Below are 8,712 nucleotides of genomic sequence, written 5' to 3'. Positions count from 1 at the left end.
GAAGCCAAGACTCCGAGATCAAAAGTCTCGTACATTTACCACATCAAATTAAGCCTATACGCAGCGTTTATGATGATTCCTTCACTCAGACTATATCGCGTTTATTGTTAATATACCGTAGGATACAGTTGATACGTTTGGTGTACATATACATTGTATACACTTTTAAACGCAATACTGCCACCGTGGCCTAATGGATAAGGCACCGACCTTCTAAGCCGGGCATTGCTGGTTCGATCCCCGCCGGTAGTAAGTTTTATTTTATTTTCAGCATTGCGAAATCATCAGTAAGCGTTGGAATGGGAATATACTGATATTAAAAAACTTGAATATTAACGAATATGTACAGATGAGGCAACTTAAAAAATAGTCATGTGGAAAACACAATTGTAATGCGATCATGTGCATAATTATTTAATTATTGCTCCAAACGGATAGAAGGATACAGTGGATTGAAGTAATTTGGGGTTGAAATAACTTGTTAAATTCTGATTTAAAGGCAATTTATATTTTAAACTATGACCCATCAATCAATAAGATGCACACTAAATGACGCCTCCGTGGCCTAATGGATAAGGCACCGGCCTCCTTAGCCGGGGATTGCGGGTTCGAGTCCCGCCGGAGGTTAGAATCTCTTATATTCAGTATGGCTATCCCGACAACATGTAAGAGTTAACGATTGGAATATTATTTATTCACTTACACAGCTTAAATATTAGAAATATCTCAGATTATGCCACCATAAAGCTATTGTGTCATAAAAGAACACAAACTATTATGTTGTTGTTGGCACAGCTTTTGTACTGAACAATCAAAATTTCAAGAAGAGGAAAAATAAACACATATTAATCTTGCCCATGGTGCTGTATGAGGTGTCGAGCTTAGTAATAGAAGACTTAGAGAGGATCCCCAGCCGTCACATAAGAAAGTGGCTAGGAATACCCCTCTCAGTATCTCCTGGGCTGGACTGTACGAATATAGCAACATGCTACAACTTCCACTGTCCTCCCTGGTGGAAGAATTCAAGACAGCTTGTCTTGTACTCACACTTAAATACCCCTCAGATGAGCAGATTCTAGAAGCAGGCATTGTTACCCACATCAGCAGGAAATAGTCGGATACAGAGACTGTCATTCAGGCAGACATCTCGCTCAAGCACAGAGACATTATATGAAAACTATTTTATAATAACACAGACATATAATAACGTTATCTTTGTGTTATGTATGTCTCCAATAGTTCGGTTAATTTCTTTGGCGAGTTGAAAGTTCAGTATGAGTTTACCGGTGTATTTTGTGGAAATTGCGCTGCCGAAACCGATTTTCCTACCATTTCCAGCCATCATGGAAGATGATTTTTCTTAAAGATTACACATGCGTGAACCGGAAAGTCCTGACAGCAGCGTTACATGCTGAAAGTTGGGAGCATGGACCAACGATTTTTACAAATGCAGTTTCACTGCAAATGTTTTGGTATGATTTGGACGATTTATATGTAAGCAATAAGACAACAAACACCTTTCTTTCCAGTTCTTTGTCGCGATAGATTGAAGCCTCACAATATTTGACATTTATTTTCAGCAAGTCTCAATATATTGTAAACCTTAATGTTTTACATCATGTACGTGCGAATTTCAGCGATGAAGACGCAATCGATCTCCCTTGCCATGTTCTATACTCAAATGTGTTTTTGTGGCATTAATGCTCGTCGGCCCTACCTGGAATTCTGCATGTTTGGTACAAATAGATGACTAATTATGGCCATAATCGCCACACAATTGTGTCTTTGAACAGTCTTTTTTTGTCGCATCATCGATCGTTATTCTTTACGCTTTGTAAGATAATAATCACACTTCAACTCTAACTGATGATATACTAATCATGAAATAAAATCAGACTTACCACCGGCGGGGATCGAACCCGCAATCCCCGGCTTAGAAGGCCGGTGCCTTATCCATTAGGCCAGTAAATTGACGCCACGGACGAGAGTGGACGTGGAAAATTTAGGAGAAAATTTTATTGAATTTTTAACAAGTTTTATTGACTTTTAGGCCATTTTTATTGCCGCCAACATCATTTATAACTTTTTTACTTTTTAATTCAGTGTTCTTATTAAACAACGAGTGGTAATGTGGTGATAAAGAGTGAAATAAGACTTTCTTGGTCTGTCGCGGGCGGCGAGGCCTGGCAGCCATCTTGAAAAACTGGAAAATTTTCAAACAAAAATAGACATTGAGAATAGCAAAGTGGATGTAGCCTTGAAATGAACGACTGATTATAGGGAAGTAGAAACATTCCAATACTTTTAAGAAAAATCTAGCGGTTTTTACGAAATTTTTAACTTTTAACCTTGGACATAAACTGTTACATTGTCTAGACTTTATAGAACTTTGCATAGCAAACAAAGGAGTACGTGCACTTTTACAGCTGTCATCTTAACAGCTTTTACTGTAAATAGTTATTTTAGAAAAGTTTTATTGGGTTTTAAACCTGAAAGTCACTTAATGATAGGCAGGCTTGTATTTTATAATTTTATGCTCAACACTCAATGACGTATTTTTATCTATATCTCTGTCTAAGCTTCTTCTTAGCTTATTGTGTGCATAATTCTGTGGTGGAGTTCTCGCCTGCTGATATGGCAAGCATGGCGCAGACTGTGAATATAGCCCAAAGGAAAAGGACAACTGGCTCAAGGTCTGCGATTGGTAAGAGGCTGCAGTCTCCCAGCAACTCCCCTGGAGGTCAGACACCGGGCAACATGCAGAGGTCCACTGAATACAACCTCACGGTGAACGGTAACTTAGCAAAAAAGTTAGAGGCTGCGAATCGCACTCAATGTATTGAATGTGAAGTAACTGGAGGAGGCTTTGTCATAACAGCCGATTTAACTACTTTTGAGCTCTTGAAAACTGTCTCATTATACTTCTATGGAAACGAACCAGGGGTCAAAAATGAAACTACCATTGATACAACATATGATAAATCTGGAAAGAACATTGTCATGTACGACATAAGGCATACTAGTTATACTCTGAACATCTATAACACACGTAGTAGATTTCTGATAAATGGACAGAATGTACCTTTGTTTATAGACGATCATTTGAAACAGATTCAGCGGTTGGTTCAGCAGGTTCGAGTAGATGGCAGGCCAGTGGACGTTGCCAGTATCAACAAGCAGTTGGCGGAAAGCATTGAGAGCGCGATGAGAGTCAATAAACCAGCAGGTTGTGTCAACCAGAACACTACAAGTAAGACTAGATTATCCATTCAAAAAAGTGCAGATAACACTGTATCAACAGACAAAGTTAAAGAAAAATGGCCGTGTATTAAATGTAAAATAAATGTAAAAAATGGTGTTGAATGCTCTAAGAACCATACAGGGAAAAGTCATTGGATTCATTATAACTGTTTGAAACGTGGTGGTGTGAGTGAAGAAGAATTGAAAAACCTTATGAACCAGTCCCAAGAGACTGCCTTTACTTGTGTGGTGTGTATTAAACATATGGAGTCACAGGTAAACATTGAGAATTCTGTTAATTCCACAAGCAATACAAAGACAAATACTAATGGTACCCAGAAAACAAGTAATGATACAAACCCAATAACATACCAGCAATTGTTAGTAATCCCTTCAAGAAAAAGGTTTGCATTAGAGGATAGTGTGAAAGCACTAGTGCTGGAAGAATAAAATCGAAATGAAACCCCAGAAATAACTGAAACCTGTTATGTATGCAGCAAAACAATTCTTTCGAAAGAAACATGTTGTGACATATGTAAAGCAATATGTCACCTTGAATGTGTTAATTATGACTCGTTAAATATTAAAGTCACCTGTATCACATGTATAGGAACAACTGAACAGCTAGAGGCAGCGTCCCAAGAGGATATGGCAGAACAAGTTAACGATGGTAGAACCCAATCTGTAACGGCAACAGCTCCAGATGCTAATCAGGGCGATCAACTGAAGGCAGCTCAAGGTTTGAAACAAAAAGAACAAAAGTTGAAAAAAATAGAAACCGATTTAAAGATAAGGGAGAAACAAATAAGCGAAGCAGCAAAGCATAGACCAAAATTAGAAAATCATATTAAGAAACTTGAGGCCAGAACTGAAGAACTCGATAGACTTAACAGAACATTACTTGATACAATTGAATTCTTAGAGAACCAAATTGAAACTCTTAAAAAGACAGCACCAACCGTATCATCAAGTACAAATAAGTGTTCTAACCCAGTTTTGACAGAGAACGAAAAGCTCATGGACTCTGTTCATAGTAAAGTCACCAACTTTATTCTAAAACAGATTGATAAGCAATTCGAAAATCTCGATTTGAATAAGGGTGTGTCCCCCACAGTAACTTCTGATAACGAAACAAGAACATCACATGTACAGAATAATGAACCACTTAAAGATAGAGATTCTTCCGAGCGCATCTTTAAAATTAATAACATTAGAAGTAGATATGCACACAATGTTAATAACAGTATTGTATATCGTGCTGAAAAGGGACACCACAGAGCACAACATCAAAGGAATAGTGAGAACAGGCTACATGGCGACATCATACTCCCAGAAGGTTACGTGGCAGTCCCCAGGGACCAGGTGTATGCTACAACCCAGGGTCGACCCATATGTAAGACACAGACGCAAAGGGAGTCAAGTAAGACTAGTGTTAAGGCAACCCTTAAGGCACCCGACATTACAACTCAGGAAAACTTTAATAACTCAAATGCACCTGAAACAAGAATTCCACTAAGGACACTGTGAATGATAGACATGAAAACAGTTGTGAACCACTGGATCTCTCCACAAAGAAAGACTATGAATCAAACAGAGTACAAATAGTTAATTGCCAACAAATCAATCAGAATCTAACCATGTATAGAAGTGACAGCTTCATAAATAATATAAAACCTTCATTGGACGAGAAGATGAAAACAACTACAAGTAACAACCAGAACAAGCAAAATTCTTTTTTGTACAGAAGCGCCAGCTGCATAGATCTCACATAGCCAAAGTTGTACAACAACACGAAGAAATTGATAAACTGAGCTTTGTATCTTTTAATTGTAAAGACGTAACAACTAGTGTCCTTGCTGTAAATAAACTGTTGGAAAATGCACATTTTTTACTACTTCAGGAGACGTGGCTTTTTGAATGTAATACATATAAATTAAGCGAAATAGGTCAAAATTTATGTTTTGCGGCTAAGGGAGTGGATCTATACAACCCCATCTCTCCAGTACAAGTACCCAGAGGTTATGGAGGTGTCGCCATCCTGTGGAAAAAGGACATGGATCATCTTGTCACCAAACTGGACGAGGGTAACCAGAGAATACAATGTGTCGAAATAGCTACAGAAGATAATAGATTCCTAGTAGTATCAGTATATATGCCCTCAAGAAACACTCATCAATCAGAAATAGAATTCCAAGAATGTACGGACCAGCTTAGAGAAATTATAGTTAAATACAGCGTATCGCATGAAATCATCATAGGAGGAGACATGAATACAGATTTATCAACACAAGCGCCGATGTTAGGGAGAACAGCATACTTAAACGAACTGATCTTTGATTTTGACCTACATTATGACATTTCTGGGAAAACATTCACAAACTCGCAAAATGTTGAGTGTACGGAGATTGATTATTTTTTTTATAAAAACCCATGAAAAGGACAAATACACTAAATAAGTAGTGTTAAATAACATAGACGTTAACATCTCGGACCACCACCCGGTGCAGATTTCTGTGGCGACACAACTTAGGCGAAAGCGACAAATTAAAGATCTTACAACAAATATACTGAAGACAAATTGGAACAAGGTTGATACAGATCTCTACTCTGAAACACTTAGACGTCGTATTTTATCACTCGCTCCTACTGAGTTAGACACTGTGGAACAGTTTGAAAACTATTCTTTAAAAATAATGTCGATAATAAAGCAATCTATGGAAGACCAGGCAATAAAAGTGAAACCTATGAACTCTAAACCTAAATTGAAAGTTTGGACCGAAAAAATTGGCAATGAACTTAAGAACATGAGAGCAGCGTTTAAGCTGTGGTCATCACAGGGGAAGCCCAGAGAAGTTTATAATATATTTTTGATGTCTCTTAGACAAGCAAAAAAGTCATTTCGCAGTTCTTATCGTTGTGAGCAAGCGAGAAGATTGACCCAAGACAGGGAAAATTTATTGAATTCTAGAATCAGTGATACAAAACTTTTTCACAAATTAATTAACAAACAAAGAAAGAATAAGTCTCTTATGGTTGACGATCTGTGCTTTGATGGACAGAAATATTCAGGTGAGGAGGAGGTAGTGAATGGCTTCAAAGCCTATTTCCAGAAACTTGCGGAACACTCGATTAACATTAACTTTGATATTGGCCATAACCAAAATAATGAAACTGAATTTAAACATATTAGTGACATAGTGCGTGAAAAAGATGTCGAACCGATTACATCTGAAGAATTAGAAAAAGCAGTCAACAACATGAATAAGGGTAAATCAGCCGATATATATGGTCTCACTATTGAAAGTATCTTCAAATATTAAATGCTATACTGAAAATTGCTGAAGTACCCAAATGTTTGAAAGTTGGACTTTTAACGCCGGTGTTCAAAAACAAAGGTTGCAGCTCAGAAGCAACAAACTATAGAGGAATCACAGTCTTACCAGTGATAGAGAAACTAGTAGAAACCGTAATTAAGTTCAGAATTGTATCAGTGTTGGAGAAACATCAAAGCGTTTACCAAAGAGGGTTTACAGCGAACACTTCCCCACTTCACGCAGCACTTATCGTGGAAGAAATAATGAGAAACTTCAAGGATAGCGGAGAATCAGTAGATCTTATATTTTTAGATGCAAAGGCTGCTTTCGATGTAGTTGATCACCACCACCTACTTCGTCGAATATACCACTCAGGAGTAAAAGATAAAATCTGGTCAATTATAGAGAGTATTCACTCAGAAGCGACTAGCGTTGTGAAGTGTGCAGGGATACGCTCTGATCCATTTTGTGTTCTACAAGGAGTGCGCCAAGGAGGTATTCTCAGCACAGATATGTATAAAGTGTATATCAATCCTTTGCTGAAACGTATGGAACTCACAGACAGCGGTTGTTGTATTGGTGATATACGCTGTAATGCAAGTGCTTGCGCGGACGATGTGACTATAAACTCTACGAAAAGTAACGAAACAGCAACTCTGATAAGTATGGCAGAAGATTTCGCCAATTGTGAGAGATACCTACTTCAACCAAATAAAACAGAAGCCTTAAAAGTATATCCAAATAACTGTAAATCAAAAACATATGAATATTTTGAAATCTATGGTAAACAGATCACAAACTCAGAAACCAGCACTCATCTAGGCCTTAAAAGATCTGAAACCGTGAACTCAACAGCGGAAACCAATGTTGACCATAATATCCAGAAAGCAAGGCGCACAGCATATAGCTTTATGTCAGCTGGACTGCACGGTGCAGGGGTACTCGACATTCCTACTACTTTACATGTTTTTAAAACCTTTGTATCACCAGTGTTGGACTATGGTTTGGAGATTATTCTGCCGCGTAAAACTTTATTGGACAGACTTGAACTTTTTCAAAAGAGACTCTTGAAACAACTATTTATGTTACCTACAAATACCTCTGATATTGCTGTATACGTGTTAAGTGGACTATTACCCGTAGAAGCGCAAATCCATAAAAAAGCATTAGTACTCTTTAATAATGTATGTCACCAAAATAAAAATGCTGTATAACGAAGGTTGGCAGAGAGACAATTGACAATTAAGACAGGAAAAAGTAATAGCTGGTTCATTGAATTGAGGCGTCTATTTTGGTGGTATGAACTTGGTGAAGCTGAAGACCTACTGAAAAAACCTGTAAAGAAAGAACAATGGAAAAGAACAGTTAGTAAATCGGTAAGTTTATGGTGGTATAACAACTTTCTAGATCAAGCACAACACATGAAAAGTCTTAAAAACCTAATTTTTAAAGCAGTAACTCCAGGAAAACCACACCCACTACTTCAACTACCCTCAAGTTCATCTTACGATGCAAACAGACTATTAGTGAAGCTGAAATTCATGAGTGGCACCTACATACTCCAAAGTAATCGAGCGTCGTTCAACCAAAATAGCGTCGATCCAACCTGTCCTCTGTGTAACGAAGCTCCAGAAACGCTAAGCCATTTTATTCTGAACTGTTCATTGATGTCAGAAATACGAAAACCCATTATAGCCGACATCCGCTTTGAAATCGAGAGACTGATGCCAAATACATGGGACTCATTCAACACAGACGAGAAAGTACACACAATTATAGACTGTTCTGGTTTAAGACACAGGGGTAAATTAACAAAAACAGAGATACTGAGGCTTCAGAGTGTTGAGTTCCATTGTAGAAGACTTTTATTTACTCTACATACTGAAAGATTTAGACACTTACAAATAATAAACGTCATTAAAAACAAGGCTACATCCGCGGTGCACTTCTTATAAGTCTAATATAAGTAGGAAGGTCTCAACGGTGTCACAACTTTTACACTAACACTTTGACGTGCTTGTCACGGTTGGCCCATAAGGGATGTTAAGACAAGGAATACGAATACGAATACGGTGGCGTATACATGCTGCGATAAACTAAGAGCTGAATATTAGGCCAGTAAAAATAGAATTTGAAGGTACAACTAATTACAACAGAA

General features: G+C 37.8%; 1 non-coding gene across 1 annotated transcript; it reads left to right on the top strand.

The window, feature by feature from the left end:
• The first annotated feature begins 554 nt into the window (after window positions 1-554).
• Trnar-ccu (transfer RNA arginine (anticodon CCU)) lies at window positions 555-627 on the top strand. Its single transcript has one exon. It is a non-coding gene; the product is annotated as a tRNA-Arg (tRNA).
• Window positions 628-8,712: the final 8,085 nt, after the last annotated feature.

Source organism: Dreissena polymorpha, chromosome 2, assembly GCF_020536995.1.
Source record: "Dreissena polymorpha isolate Duluth1 chromosome 2, UMN_Dpol_1.0, whole genome shotgun sequence".
Classification (NCBI taxonomy): Eukaryota; Metazoa; Mollusca; class Bivalvia; order Myida; family Dreissenidae; genus Dreissena; species Dreissena polymorpha.
The sequence above is the reverse complement of the archived record's forward strand: the minus strand, read 5'-3'. Positions and strand labels throughout refer to the sequence as shown.